The sequence below is a fragment of the Lepisma saccharinum genome, unplaced genomic scaffold (genome assembly GCF_977018435.1).
Source record: "Lepisma saccharinum unplaced genomic scaffold, izLepSacc3.1 HAP1_SCAFFOLD_2, whole genome shotgun sequence".
Taxonomy (NCBI): domain Eukaryota; kingdom Metazoa; phylum Arthropoda; class Insecta; order Zygentoma; family Lepismatidae; genus Lepisma; species Lepisma saccharinum.
The window spans coordinates 242,208-259,488 of NW_028142893.1; the positions used below are offsets into that span (position 1 = coordinate 242,208).

The 17,281-nt window shown below is 37.3% G+C and overlaps 1 non-coding gene across 1 annotated transcript; it reads left to right on the forward strand.

The window, feature by feature from the left end:
- Positions 1 to 16,926: 16,926 nt before the first annotated feature.
- On the forward strand, positions 16,927 to 17,001 carry TRNAA-UGC (transfer RNA alanine (anticodon UGC)). The gene has a single exon. It is a non-coding gene; the product is annotated as a tRNA-Ala (tRNA).
- The last annotated feature ends 280 nt before the right edge of the window (positions 17,002 to 17,281 follow it).

Below are 17,281 nucleotides of genomic sequence, written 5' to 3' on the forward strand. Positions count from 1 at the left end.
TTTTAAATCTGCTTCAATACAGTTTGTTCACAGTTTGTCACAGTTGTGTTTTCTCATTATTTTTCTGGATGTTTCAAGCAAGCATAAATACCTCCTTCGTATATTAACTATGCCAAATTACAAATTTGCTGTATTTAATTGCATGGCTGATTTAATCCAAATGGAATACATTATACATCTTCCAAAATATCTGGCTGCTATGGTAATGGCAATTCCCATGGTCAAAACATTGGTGTCCCCAATTTGGTTCCCAACGTTTCCCAAACGTGCACTATATTTTAAGACATTTATTGTCAAATTATAGCTTAAGCAAAGCCGTAATATTCTAAAGAGTCTCCTTTCTTAATCTCCAGAAATGTAGCTTAGGCAGAGTTTTGAAATCGTCATCAGAATTTGGACTCTACCTCGGCATACGAAAAATCATTTTTTTTCTACAATCTTGAAATACTTTGAACAAATGTAAATGGTCTCAAAATTGGTGACTTACCCATAACCTTCCTAAAATACACACTACATTACAGAGTTTTTACTAAAAACTTAAAACTCAAGTGATATCGCAACATTGCTGAGACTTAAGTTTCTTAATCTACGAAAATATAACCTAGTCATATAAGCATAATTTAAAGTTTTCGCAAGACATGTTAAACCAGTCTCATCTACTATCTTGAAACATGATAGCCAATATTTCTCAAATACAATGTGAGATCAATCCTTCAAGTTATCTTGCAACTATAAAAATTGCAACTCAAAAGCTTTGCATTTATGGCGGTATCAAAAATAGAATGTGTGTGATTTTACCTCTTACCTCCACTCCTAAGAGCATAGCATAGAGCCTGCCTGCAACTTGTGGAAAATTAATTTTTCATCTACCAATCTACCATATTGAAACAAATTGCTCGATTTTGTTCACACATTTTTTAGCTGCAGAAATAATTTCACCTAAATGATTCTAAATTTACAGCAGTTATCATCATCATTAAATAGATGACTTATCCCTCTCTGCTCATCCACCCTAACTCATACTCCTCCTAAATTATGCACTATATATTTTGATAATTTTTTTGTCAAATTATAGTGCAAGTACATAATGCTGCTGTAAGTTTCGTGCACAAAGCTGACATTGTGGTAATTATGAAGATGCACGACTTGCATGGCCTCAGAGCTCCTAAACAGACATAAATGACATTTTACTGCATAGGCAAGCAACCCATTAGGATGAGAAATGACAAAAATCATTTAAAGAGTGTTCGAATTTAATTATGTCACAATTAACAATATTTCAATAAAAAATGTACTCAATTCTCCCTTGTAATGTTTAAACATATAAACATTTCTTGTATCAATTAATCATCACAGTTGAAACTATGATGTGCCACTATGGATTCCCCCCACATAAGCAAGTGACTGGTAACCAAAGTGCTCCCACATTTCAAAATTATAAGCTTTGTTCAAGTATGATGCATCAATAAATGCAAACGTTTTATTTAAAAATTTGTGATACTTTTTCTTTTTTGTTTCTTGGATATATGATCTTTTTATTTGTGTTAAATGTTCATTTCTAGCATGATTTGAGGAAAACAACCTGAAAAACCCACTATGACTTGTACTACATTCACTACTTTCAGTATTATAAATTCTGATAAGCTTTATCTTTACAAGTTTTCCAAAAACAATTGACAATTATAGAACCTCACAAGTATTTAAAGCCATAATTTACAACATTTTCTGAAAAAAAAACACACTTTGACTGTTTTTTTTGGTGGTTTTTTCGAATGGGTTTTCTAAAAAAAACTGCATGGGAAAGACTGGTCTGGGCCCACCCGGGTCAACCCTGAGACTAACACATGCAGCGAACTGATGCACGGCGAGCACCTTAAGCACACTGGCACTGGACAAACTGTCTAAACTGCGATGAACTCTCACAACAAACTGCATGCGTGCGTGTGTTACTCCACAAAGTGTCCTCTATGAACGCTTGTCAAAATACTGTCCGTGTACGTGTTCACGAAAACTGTTGTCCTCTCTTCTCTCACAGGCTCCCTTTCTTCCCAAAGTACCACATAAAGGGGACAAGCCCTGATTGGCCCTTTCCATTTGAACTGCAAACTGCAACTGCAGGGTCCTGCAGGCCAAATTTCAAGAAACTGGCCAAGCTCTGTAGGTGCTGGTGAAAGTTTTGGGCCGAAATATCCGCTACTATTGTTATGTAAATGTGGGAGATGTCAGGCAAAAGATTAACCCTTTTGGAAGAAAGATGTGGAATTTAGGTCAGATCTGGGAGACAAGAATCTGCTTTGTTCCCATGAGAAGTAAAGTTTCCTTAAACGGGGATATGAACAATGTGCATCTTAAAAATAAATAATATGAATATGCACATGTATATACTTAACACACTTAGTAATAATATAATTATGTTACTATGTATGGTTGCAGGAGTCACAATGATTATTAAAGTCAACTGATTACATTTTACAGGTGAAAGAAAAGCAGGGAGTGTGTGATGGTATTTTGAAATTTGACAAAGGCTTTGAATTTTGTTGTATAACAGACTTGGAATTTGTTTAAAAAATAACTTTTCATTTGGAACTTTAAAAGGGTTTTGTGTTCTTTTACATTGATGTTCTACTTCTTGGATTAATCACAGCAATGAGAATGCATGAGGATAAGAGTGCCACAGGATATTTTCTCAGGAGAGGCAGAGCAAGATTACATATCTTCCCCTTAAGTCATAGAAACTCATGTTTTAGGTTACCCTTTATTATTATTATTATTATTATTATATTATTATTTACATATCACATAATTTAAATTACATTTAAAGTATGCTACCTTGGTGTTGTCAAGTTCAATCTTGAATCCTGTATTTAAATATAAACTGGATTCGCCTTGCTTCTTTTCCATATAAAAATATGCAACATGAAATAATTGGACCAATTTACAATTTTGCTTTTTTCATTTTTCAGGTATAGTTTTCTAGAAAGTAATGACATTTTTTGTTATATTTTGAGATTTTATTTATTACTGAATATTTTTTTTCTGTTAATGCTTGTCCACTCATAAGGAAACATCTTTTCCAGGAAACAAAGTAGACTATTAGCAATATCTCCCTGCTTTGCATCTTTTGTTGGGTGAGAACTTTTCTCTTGCTGACTGTGAATTGAATCCAGGAGACATTGGTTGCTTTCAGCATGCTACAATTGTTTTAGTGAAATATATAGGATTTCCTCCATCTTAAAGTCTCTACTAGCAAACAATAGCAAACATTTTTATTTGAACATATCAGCCAAGTGTTCATTTTAATTCAGATTTATTCTGAAAAGCTATTTCAATTTGTGGTTTGAGTATACTCCATGAGGCCTTAAAAAGATCGCTTTGCGGGCTTGCAGCAGACAAAAATATAGGGGTGTGTCTGCGAGAACCAATCAGGTCCGTGAATGAGCGAGCCTGGTTGCCACAGCTAGCTCGCTGCACCCTTCTGGAAGGGTGAGTGACCTCTGCCTCTTGCTACCTCGGCCTGTTTGTTCGGCTGAGGAGCAGACGACATGAGAGTATCGGCAATAGTGTGCGAGCGATGTTTGCTGTTAGCCCGCGAAACGCTGTTTCTAAGGCCTCCTGCAGTATAATAATACTGAATGAAGTTATTTCCTGTAAATTGTTCTGTATTTGCCAGTTCTGCATTAATCAGACTGTTTCTTACAGGGGAGTGTCCAGGGGCATTATGCTCCTTCTCAAAGAAGTTATAGTAAATTTAACAATATTGCACTATAATCTATTAAATTGCTTCCTAAAATTAACATTTGGCACATTAAACATTTCAATGCTTTTGAAGACTTAATATCAAATTTCTACTTATGTACTTCAACACATCCACTTGTTTCAACTATCAAACCGTGAGCCTGATGCCATGTTTCGTACTCTTGTATGTTTTTTTAAAAAAAAATAATAAACACTCTCTTCAAGTATTAATTACATTTATTGTAATTACGGAACATGCAGACTGCCATATTTTCTTGTTTTCATTTCCAGTAACCAGAAGATATGTTTTTATTAGCAATGGGCTGATATGCAATTTTGGCCAATATCGATAGAGTACCAATATGAAATTTACTGATACCAATAACTGATATTCTACCACTCCAATATAAAATTCCAAATGATCCCTGAAGAACCTGAATGGTTCATTGACCTCCTTAGTAAATGTTTCTTCCCAGGTTACTGCAGTGCAAAAGTAGCTGCATATTTAGATATTTACTTTTCAAAAAAGTAAGGCATGGAGAATATCCATAAAAATTATGACAAAAAGGCAGAATATTGCACTAAATTATAAGATATTTATAGATATATCAGATTTAAAAAAAATAATCAGTAATTTTACTGATACGCCTATATTGGTCGATACCGATAGAGTATTGATCAATCTGTCCCATCCCTAGTTTTTATCATATAATTAATCCATATGTTACAGTATAGCATATGTTCCATTCACAACATTCATCGATACTATGCTCATTCATCTGTCTTTCTCTTCTTGTCCCACTATACTCAATGATCTGCATTGCAATTTCAGATACCTGGGTGTGTGTGTAGTACCTGAGTGATGCTTGATGAGTAAGATTTTCACTCCTTGAGCAGACAGAGTATTTGCTTGATTGTGTGTGCTCATTGATCAAATATGAGTGCCTTTGATATTGATCTGTGGGCCTCCCCCATGGCGCAGTGGTAGCGTCATTTCCTTGTAATCAAGGGGTCCCAGGTTTGATACCCGGTAGAGGCACAAGTGGTTCGGATCCCACTTTAAACTGTAGGTTCAGTTACGATTAGCCTTACTGTGCATAAAGTGGACTTAAAACACCAAATCAAACCAAACCAATATTGATCTGTGACCAATGTGGCTGCTTTGACTAAACAAGATTTCAGTGATTTTCAAAAGCTATTAATTATTGAAATGGTGAAATGGTTGATGTGGACATAACTGTTGAAATTTTCCTTTTCACACTTGCACAAACTTTCTAAAACTACAGTGTATATTTGGAATAAACAACACTTTAATTTGAATACAATTATAAATAGTGGAAAATGATATTACCTTCTGTTACTTGAACTTTCTCTGTAATTACCCTATATCACAGCCAATAGTCACAAATACTTCTTCATTAGCCACCATATTCTTACTCTTTGTTCCGTAAGATGGAAACACAAGAATGATATATTCTGTGGTAAGGAAGGTTAAAGTTTGCTCAGCAAGTAAGTAAGCAACACTCACCGAATAACACTTCCTTGGCCATCGAGTAGCTGAGCGATCACGTTGCTCACTGCACCCCTGGGAGTAACTCTTTTGTAACACATCTTCTTAAGTACAATTTTTAAAAATGAAATTATCAAATTTTAATTTATTATGATACAATAAATAATAGACCAGCCAATGACCAAAATTATGACTTTTACCTGCATGGAATATTAATAATTGGCATCAATGCTAAATCAATCTGTAATATGCTAGATTGAAATACTATTGTGGATGCCACTAAAAATTTTAACCTTGAAGGTTATTTATTGCAAGGTCATATTGTGACCTAAAAGGTCTAATCACAAAGTTTTCCAAATATAGTCATATAATATCAAAAGAAAGGTATGGACTAGGCAAACAATTTGGTACTATTTTTGGATCAGCATATCGATCTTAGAAGTAGGTCTAGGTCATAGTCCCAATTTGAGAATGTTATACAGGGTTATTCAATATTATTGTCGGGATTTAAATATTTTTTCTGAGCAGGTCATGAAACATTTGCCTTTTATAACCGCACCAATTGGTGGAGACACTCAAAGTTTTCTTTCGTAATAGACAGTGTTGTGTAGTTATGCATTTGGCCACTAGGAGGCAGATTTTACAAGTTAGCAGGTCAAGTCAGTCTGTTGTCATTGTCCAATGACACATTCCATTTGCCGGTGATGTGCACAGTTTGAGGATACAGAGTGCCTGCAAAGTGGAAAAAACAGAAGCACAAGTGGGCCACGTTAGAGAGGCTTTCCAATGGAGTCTTAGAAAATCAGAGGGAACTTCGCAAAGCAAAGCAACAAAGAAAGAAGCAATGTGGCCTATGCTGATTCGACTTTTAACACCTAAGGATCACTATCCAAAGAAGACTTTCAGAGGAGTGTGTTGTTCAATGGTAACTGACTGACTTTGATGGAATTTGAATGGGGAAAAATGAATGGAAGAAAACTTTGATAGTGTCTCCATCAATTGGTGCGGTTATAAATGCCAAATGTTTCATTATTTGCTCCCGAAAGTATGCCAACACTCATTTTGAATGGAAAATGCATACTACCAGGCAGTGAGAAAAGATCGGTTCATTGATTTCGACATTTTCATTTAATGGCTGATGTTTTCAGAAACAAGAGTGCAACTGATAGAACTCCACAATGGAGTTTTGCAGCTTTCTGATCTTTTCATTCACAAGAATGTGAAAGGACTGATAGAACTAGATGAGAAGCAGCAGAGGCTGCTCTCTAGGTGCCAAGTTGAGCAAACCCCACATATTTCTGAACTTTCTCAGTGAGCATATTCTGTTGTGTGCCTATGCATGAGATGATAATCTTTCCGTGCAGTGCATTGCAGTGGTGTACTTGGCTTCTGCCACTTCAAGAGGGCATTGGAGGCCTCTCTATCATTTTACATGCATTTCAGGCTCTATACATGTCTTTCCCTCTATCCCAGTGTATGGGCAGTGGGTGGTTGCAGGTTCATGGCCATCACCTCCAGTGTTGCCAACCTCAAAGCATGTTAAAGGTTAGAGCATTCTTGTTCCATGAATAGTTATGTTCATTTGCATTTAACAATAAGATAACTAAATAACATGTGGCTCCATGGCAGAGTGGGCAATGTCAAGTTAGGGGTTCCAGCTTCGAACCCTAGTCAAGGCATGGATGTGTCATTGTGTTTGTCATATTCATTGTTCGTCCTTTCATCATCTCGATTATTGTTTATTGAAATATTTTTTTAAGTTTCAGAAATGTTGCGTTTCACTTACAATAGCATATATTTATTATAAAACTTTTCATATCACAGTTAAGTTTTAATATGCCGTTACTTATCATTTTTGATACTAGGGACGTTCAATATATAAGTTTCCCTGTGCTATAAAATATTGTATAAAGCAACGCCATTAAAAAGAAGCACATGGTTGACAAGCGCCATCCTTCGTCTACAAGGAACAACAATCAATTTGTTATCAGACGTGAAGGCGCATGCACTCAAGGGCGAAAAGTAAATGCTTGTTCGGAAAACGTGGGCTCGCGTCATAAGAAGTTGATAAGCATGGATGCTAAGGGCATTCTGCTGATGGACTTTTTGGAGCGAGGAAGAACAATTAATGCTGACCGTTATTGTCAAACATTGGATAAACTGAAAAACGCAATTCGACATAAGCAACCAGGTCTCCTGTCAGCTGGTGTCATTCTTCTTGACGATAACGCTCGCCCCCACTCAGCAGTGCAAACACAACACAAAATTGAAGAATTGGGGTGGGAACGGCTGCCCCACCCTCCATACAGCCCCGATTTAGCACCTAGTGATTTGCATCTTTTTCCGGTGTTAAAGTCTGAATTGCAAGGTTATCGTTTCGAAACAGATGAAGAAGTGAAGCGTAATGTGAGAATAGTGCTCAATAGCCAGAGCCCTGATTTTCTTGCAAAGGCTATGGACAAATCGGTGCAATGGTGGGACAAATGCCTGAATCTCTATGGGGATTATGTGGAGAAGTGAGGAAGGATCCTCCTACACATATATGTATAGTTTTCTAATGTATCTTAAAAATAAAAAAAATTACAGCATACGGAAACTTATGTATTGAACGACCCACGTATATCTAAAATTATCTCCAGGACTGTACATAGCATATGGTCCAGACAGCATGTAACATGAGCTTTTGAGTAGGCTTAAAATGACTTTTAATACATGTAATGTTGATAGCAAGCACCAATGCTAAACCAATTGACCGCAGGTCTCCTAAAAATATTGACCTTCATGACCTAATTCTGAGATCGATATTGTGACCTAAAAATTGTACCAAACTGTTTGTCTCGTCCATGCCATTCTTTTGATGTGTTACATGACTATATTTGGATGACTTTTGTGTGACCCTTTTACAATATGACTCTAAATGACCTTCATGGTCAAAATTTTTAGTGGCATCCACCCTAGTATTTCAGTCTGGCGTATGACTGGTTGATTTAGCATGGGTGCCAATCATTAACATTCCATGCAGGTAAAATGTTTTTTTTTCTTGCCTGGTGTACTAAAGCTCATTAGTTGATTCACTGTAAAAATTTGTAGCCAATATATTGCAGGTACTGATTAGTTCTCATGGAGCATAACATGATTACCCAGTAAACACAACCTATTAATAATTGGACTGAGAGTTGCAGAATTTGTTACCTATCCATGTGTGTTAAATGACCATATGAAAAGTAAGCATTTGCTTCAGATTCTACACTTTTTGAGGCATTTTGCAGATGAGAAATTAATCGATACAAGTGTTGCATGTCAAATCATGTTAATTCCCAAACTGAAATATATCAACTTCCTAAATTGAGTTTTACTATTTTTCTTGCAGGATGCAGTTAATTTTAAGACACGTATAAAGAAAGAAAATGAAGATGACAAGTTGCCTCTAGTTGACTATTTGTTAAGCAAGCTGAGTGCAAACATTGAAGTAGCTTACAAGACCAATAGGGTATACAACATGTATAACAAATCAATGAATTCAATTGCACCTTTCATGTCATTGTGGCTGCAAGTAGACAGCAAATACTTTGAGGTAAGTTTTTGTAATTTTGTTTCTTACAAAACTGTAGCCTGTAGATGCTAATAAAATAAAATCAACTCAAAAGCAAGTTAAATCATTTTGTTAGATATTAAGTTAATTTACTTAGAGCTGCAGTTGTCCAGTGAGTTTGGCATCTGACTGCCTGCAGGAGACCCAGAATTGATTTCCAGGGTAAGTGATCTCAGATGGACCTTCTTCAGTAAGGCAGTTGTGGGTACACCTACCCAGCCTCTAATAGAATTGGTGCCTGGAGAACGCTGGAGGTCAAGGTGCTGATCACATCACCTCCACAATGGTCAAAATCTTAACTCTGTGGAGTCCCTGCATCTACACTTCTTCTGGCCTCTATGACTTGTTACAATGTGTTTTGCAAGGACTTTTACTTTTCCTATTAAGTTAATTTATGAATAGTTCTTATATTAAGAGGCTATATGGTAATGGTTGTAATTACTCATGAATAGATGACAAATTGGAATTTCATGTTGCTGTGTGCGACATTTCTGATGCACTCAGTTGATTGAATATTTTGGTTACCACTGTTCTAAGGTAATTAGAGGCTTTTTTGTGCACCATGATTCATTTTACCTTCTGTTATAGTTCATGACTTAGTTAAAGTACTGCTTAACAAGAAATTTCCTCTCTATATTGGTGTTGTGTACTTCCTCCCCAAATCAACTAAAGCATTATATGACAAATTTTACGACTTTGTTGAAACCCATACTAAACCAGGAGATAAAATACTATTCTGTGGTGACTTTAATTTACCAGAAATTACAAGTGTAGACGCAGATTTATAAAGTCTTAGGCCAGTGTGTCACAATCTACAACTTTTTATGTCATACCATACTCTCAGAAACGTAAACAATATTCTAAATGTAAACAATAGGCTACTAGGCTACTAACTAATGTTAGTAATATAGATACAAGCAGAGAGTAGCACCCTCTCCCCATCACCCCTCAATAATAACCGAAATCAAATGTCTTTCCATAAAGTCAAATAAATCAAAACAAAACTTTTCAACCTACAACTTTAAGAAAGCTGACTATTCAAAACTCTACAGTTTGATATCACAAATGTGTTGGACCCTAATAAATAGTGCCAATAACGTAAATGAAGCTGTCGATATTTTCTATTAATTTATGGCATATTTGATGAATGCGTTCCCCTTAAAAAATAAAAGTACTCAATATATCCTTGCTGGTTTAAGCCTGCTATAGTGAAAAGAATTATAGCTAAATCTTGCAACAGGTTAAAATGTAAGAAAAGTATTACGAACAAAGAATACCATCGGGAAAAATTCCTTCAGCTCTGCGCACAGGTTAAGAAAGACATAAGTGTAACTTACGCTAACTACACAAAACAGTCTGAGGACCAGATAAGTGCTGACCCTCCTCGATTCGTCCTATATCAAAAGCAAAAAGTCCCACCAAAATTGCGAAGCTATTAAAGACGGTACACACTAGGGATGGCCAGATCCGGATCCTAGCGGATCCGAAATCCGGATCCGGTTGGTTCCGGATCCTTAGGATCCAGATCCTAAAATTTTTCGGATCCGGATCCGCGGATCCGGAATTTTCAGATCCGGTTCCGGATCCGATACTTTCGGATCTGGATCCAGAACTTTCGGATCCGGATCCAGAACTTTTGCATCCAGATCCAGAATATTCGGATCCGGATCCAATACTTTCGGATCTGGATCCGCGGATCCGGAATTTTCAGATCCGGATCCGGATCCGATACTTTCGGATCTGGATCCAGAACTTTCGGATCCGGATCCAGAACTTTCGGATCCGGATCCAGAACTTTCGGATCCGGATCCAGAACTTTTGCATCCAGATCCAGAATTTTCGGATCCGGATCCGTTTTGCCATCTCACATGCGCTTCTTTGCAAAGTAAGAATGTGTTTATAACATATTGTTACCTGCTAATATACATATATATATAATATACATACACACACCACACACACACACACACACACACACACACACACACACACACACACACACATATATATATATATATATATATATATATATATATATATATATATATATATATAGTGTGTGTGTGTACGCGCATGCGCGATTTGTAATTAATTAATTAATACACTTACAAGGGACGTCTAAGTCTTCCCCTCCGATTTCCATGAAACTTGGCAGGTGTATAGAGGCCCCCCCTCCAATGTCAAGATGAGGAGAAATTGAAGTGGGGATCTGACCCCGAAACCACGTAAATATGGCATAGGAAGAAACAGGGGGCATAGGGCTTCTCTATACACCTGTCAAATTCCATGGAAATCGGAGGGGGACACAGGGGTCAGATGATCCCCACGTCAATTTGTACTCATCTTGATATTTGAGGCGGGTTTTGCCCCCTAAACAGTTTTTTAGCCGAAACAAAAAAAAACATGTATTTCTTCCTTTGGGCCCCTCTATACACTTGCAAAGTTTCATGAAAATCGGAGGGGGACACAGGGGTCAGATCCCTACTTCAATTTGTCCTCATCTTTTCATTTGAGGGGATTTTGCCCCTAAAACAGTTTTTAGCTGAAACAAAAAAACACGTATTTCTTCCTTTGGGCCCCTCTATACAACTACCACGTTTCTTGGAAATCGGAAGGGAACACAGGGGTCAGATCCCCACTTCAATTTGTCCTCATCTTGACAATTGAGTGGGTTTTGCCTGTAAAACCGTTTTTTAGCTGAAACAAAAACAAAAACACGTATTTCTTCCATTGGGTCCCACTATACACCTGCCAAGTTTCATGGAAATCGGAGGGGGACACATAGGTCAAATGCACACTTAAATTTGTCCACATATTGACATTTGAGGGGGGGTTGTCCTCTAAAACAGTTTTTTAGCCGAAACAAAAAAAAACACGCATTTCTTCATTTGGACCCGTTTATACACACACCTGCAAAGTATCATGGAAATCGGAGGGGGACACAGGGGTCAGATCCTCACTTCAATTTGTCCTCATATTGACATATGAGGGGGTTTTGCCCCCTAAAACCGTTTTTTTAGCTGAAACCAAAAAAACACGTATTCTTCCATTGGGCCCCACTATAGACCTGCCAAGTTTCATGGAAATCGGAGGGACACAGGGGTCAGATCCTCACTTCAATCACTTCAATTTGTCCTCATCTTGACATTTGAGGGGGGTTTTGCTCCCTAAAACCGTCTTTTAGCTGAAGCAAAAAAAAAAAACACGTATTTCTTTCTTTGGGCCCGTTGATACACACACCTGCCAAGTATCATGGAAATCGGAGGGAACACATAGGTCAAAGGCACACTTAAATTTGTCCACATATTGACATTTGAGGGGGGGTTGCCCCCTAAAACAGTTTTTTAGCTGAAACAAAAAAAAACACGTATTTCTTCATTTGGACCCGTTTATACACACACCTGCCAAGTATCATGGAAATCGGAGGGGGACACATAGGTCAAATGCACACTTAAATTTGTCGTCATATTGATATTTGAGGCGGGTTTTGCCCCCTAAACAGTTTTTTAGCCGAAACAAAAAAAACACGTAATTCTTCCTTTGGGCCCCTCTATACACCTGCAAAGTTTCATGAAAATCGGAGGGGGACACAGGGGTCAGATCCTTATTTCAATTTGTCCTCATCTTTTCATTTGAGGGGATTTTGCCCCCTAAAACAATTTTTAGCTGAAACAAAAAACACGTATTTCTTCCTTTGGGCCCCTCTATACACATACCACGTTTCTTGGAAATCGGAAGGGGACACAGGGGTCAGATCCCCACTTCAATTTGTCCTCATCTTGACAATTGAGTGGGCTTTGCCTGTAAAACCGTTTTTTAGCTGAAACAAAAACAAAAACACGTATTTCTTTCATTGGGCCCCACTATACACCTGCTAAGTTTCATGGAAATCGGAGGGGGACACAGGGGTCAGATCCTTACTTCAATTTGTCCTCATCTTTTCATTTGAGGGGATTTTGCCCCCTAAAACAATTTTTAGCTGAAACAAAAAACACGTATTTCTTCCTTTGGGCCCCTCTATACACCTACCACGTTTCTTGGAAATCGGAAGGGGACACAGGGGTCAGATCCCCACTTCAATTTGTCCTCATCTTGACAATTGAGTGGGCTTTGCCTGTAAAACCGTTTTTTAGCTGAAACAAAAACAAAAACACGTATTTCTTTCATTGGGCCCCACTATGCACCTGCTAAGTTTCATGGAAATCGGAGGGGGACACAGGGGTCAGATCCTTACTTCAATTTGTCCTCATCTTTTCATTTGAGGGGATTTTGCCCCCTAAAACAATTTTTAGCTGAAACAAAAAACACGTATTTCTTCCTTTGGGCCCCTCTATACACCTACCACGTTTCTTGGAAATCGGAAGGGGACACAGGGGTCAGATCCCCACTTCAATTTGTCCTCATCTTGACAATTGAGTGGGCTTTGCCTGTAAAACCGTTTTTTAGCTGAAACAAAAACAAAAACACGTATTTCTTTCATTGGGCCCCACTATACACCTGCTAAGTTTCATGGAAATCGGAGGGGGACACATAGGTCAAATGCACACTAAAATTTGTCCACATATTGACATTTGAGGGGGGGTTGTCACCTAAAACAGTTTTTTAGCCGAAACAAAAAAAAACACGTATTTCTTCATTTGGACCCGTTTATACACACACCTGCCAAGTATCATGGAAATCGGAGGGGGACACAGGGGTCAGATCCTCACTTCAATTTGTCCTCATATTGACATTTGAGGGGGGTTTTGCCCCCTAAAACCGTTTTTTTAGCTGAAACAAAAAAAACACGTATTTCTTCCATTGGGCCCCACTATAGACCTGCCAGATTTCATGGAAATCGGAGGGACGCAGGGGTCAGATCCTCACTTCAATCACTTCAATTTGTCCTCATCTTGACATTTGAGGGGTTTTTGCCCCGTAAAACCGTTTTTTAGCTGAAACAAAAAAAAAACACGTATTTCTTCCTTTGGGCCACTATACGCCTGCCAAGTTTCATGGAAATCAGAGGGGGACACTTAGATAACCTCCCTTGTTAGTCTTACACTTTGTAATTATATAACACTGCATATATTATAATATTTTATTTTAATTTGTAAAACTGTAACTGTAGAAAAATTGTATAATTTTTGTATAACATTTCTATCTTGTTATATGTGTTAAAGGTTTCATCCTGGAATTGAAGGTCTCACATTTATGTATGTTTTCATTTCCAATACATTCGAATGAATACATATTCGTTTCAATGGCATTTAAAAAATCACCTCTGACTTTTTATTTTAAACAAGTAAGATTATTTTTGTGCACGAGTGTGTTAGCCGATGCGAACGTTACACAAAGTATTTTAGGAACAACACTTGAAAAAAATTCTTGTAGGACTAACTAATGAAAAATTTCTTTGTAATCGAAGATCATAAGACCTTTTAAGGTGTGGTAATATTTAATGGGATTGAGATACGAAACTCTCGGATTCGGATCCAAAAACTCCGGAATTTTCGGACCCGGATCCGGAATTTTCGGATCCTGATCCAGATCCGTAACTTTTGAATCCGGGGATCCGGATCCGTTTGGCCATCCCTAGTACAGACATATTGACACACGTAAATGTCATTGCGGATGCTCTGTGTACGCAGCCGAAAGAGCTAAATATGACTTAAACAATTTAAAAATAGAAATTGTTAATTAACAACTTGATATTTTCACATTGCCCAACATTTGCCTAAGCAAAGTAGAAGATGCCATTATGAAGTTGAAATTCAAATCAATGACCGGTCCCATCAACATACCACCATATATAGTAAAATGATGTTGCCATATTTTAAAATATCCCTTCCTGCAAATTTTTAACCTTTCCCTCGTTACCACCACTTTTCCTTCAAAATGGAAAACATCGTCGATCTGTCCCATCCACAAGTCCCACCAAAGGTCAAGCTTAGAAAATTATAGACCAATAGCAATCTTGTCTAGTCTTGCTAAAATATTTGAACAAATCATTTACAAGTGTTAGCACATGTCAATCTGGTTATCTCTCCCCATCAGCATGGATTTACTCCAAAGAGGTCTACTGTAACAAACTTAGCTAACTTCTCCCATTACGCATGCAATGTACTAGATAACACAGGACAAGTTGATGCAATATACACCAAGTTTACTAAGGCATTTGACAAAATTGTCGATGATATATTATACAGAAAATTGCTTCATTCAATATTTCACTTAATACTTTAAATTTTTTTGCTTCATATTTAGCCGATTGAATGCAAACTGTAATATATAGGAAAATCAAAAGTCATCCCTTCACATAATATTCTGGTATTCCACAAGGGTCCAATCTTGGACCGCTTTTGTTTTTATTACTTATCAACGACTTACCTAATTGCATACAATATTCTCAAAAGTTGCTTCAAGGCCTGTGGAGAATATCCAACATTCGATTCATATGTTAATCTAGTTTCAGAGAACAACTTCAGCAAACTAGCACTCAGGCGACAAGTAAATGACCTGCTCTTTCTCTACAAAGTAATAACTGTGTAATGGATGATTCCAACTTGTTATCAGCCATATCATGTTTCCGAAACAGTCTCAAGCACAAAATCTTTCATTGCCAGAGAGCGAAGACTTCAATTCTTTCTACCTCTCGGGTGTGGAGAGCATGCAACTCTTTCAACACAATTCCAAGTGTAAATAACACAATCGATATTTTTACAATGTGTTTATACAATTTTAAAAATACTATTCCTGGAACACTGAAGTGAATCCATTGTAGTAATACGTATTATGTAATTAGAGCACTATAATTGGGCTCGGCCTGTTGGGCTCTATGAATAAAATAAAAATAAATAAGCAAGATAAAAATATGCTAGTTACGGACACACATTGAATAGTACATGGGTGACTTTTAGAAGGTTGAATATGCATGAAAGCAGCATCGTAGAGAAAGATGAAATCAGAGCTTTAATGCACTAACCACTTTTGAAGGGAAAATCTCACAAGAAAATAAGAAGAGATGACTGTTGCGTGTGTATAGCCTATACATATATTTTTGTTTCATATGACATTTTGTGTAATGCTTAAAAGTATAATCATTGTATTCCACTTTGTAAAAAATATCTGAGTATTTTCCATTTGGTAATCATTTTCTACATGTAATGATCCAGTGAAATAGGAAAATTGAAATCTTGATGACATGACCTACATTAGCTTGATGAATTTTTTTGTTGTACAAATGGTAGTCCTTGGATAAGAGAAAATAAACTAATCTAAACTAGTCCTCACCCTGTGGCAATGTGAAGCACTGGCACAGACACTGGTTGAATCTGAGCCCATTTCAGGTCACCTTCCTTCAGTCGTTGATGACAGGCAAGCAGAAAGATGGAGCCACAAGAAGTTGAAAGATCTTGTCTAATTTTGAACCTGAACGTAAAAGGTAGTCGAACATTGCGATTCTCTAACCCCTAGTAAGGCAGGAATTCAAGCATAAGTAGAAAAATATCCTGCTGACAGTGTTTTGGAGAGCCACAGTAGTCTAGTCAGTAGGGAATCTGAGTGTCACAGGGGAGACTCGAATTTGAGTACCAGGGTGGGTGATCTAAGATTGGAATTTTTCCAGCCTTGTCCCTGCATGAAGTGGCTTTGGGGCTCACCCAGACTCAAATCAATGAGTACGGGGGTGCAAATCTGCAGGGTAAAGGTGGCTGGAGCATAGTTCTGATCACATCACCTCCAAAATGGGTGAGATCAAGAATGTGTGGGGCCCTACCTAGGGCTGTATGATACATCGATATCGAGTCAATATTTTTAAAATATTAAAGTATTGATATTGAAAAATATTGACATCAATACGTTGATATTGATATATTGATGTTGATATCGATACATTGAAGTTGATATTCAATATTTCGATATTGATATTATTGACGTTGATAAGTTAGTATCTCCGACCTTAAATTTGATATCGATACATCTATGTTGATATTTGATATGTCGATATTGATATTATTGATGTTGATATATCAGTATCGCCAACCTTAAATATCTTGGTATTAAAATACATGTTGGTCTGTACATGCTACGACAAAACCATCATTACGGGGCCTCCCCCATGGTGCAGTGGTAGCGTCTTTGCCTTGCAATCAAGGGGTCCCGGGTTCGATACCCGGTGGAGGCACAAGTGGTTCGGATCCCACTTTAAACTGTAGGTCCAGTCCCGATTAGCCTTACTGTGCATAAAGCGGACTTAAAACAGCAACTCAAACCAAACCAAAACCATCATTATCCCTAACATGCTATTGTTGCAGTTTTATTATTAAATAGTACAGTATTACCCACACAAGTAACGCTGAATGAGTTTCAAATATTTTCTCTGTATTGTTGAGTAATCACTTCAGATTGAAGAACTATATATCATTTTGCTCATGCTATTCAGTTCATCTAGTGTATTCTTCTTA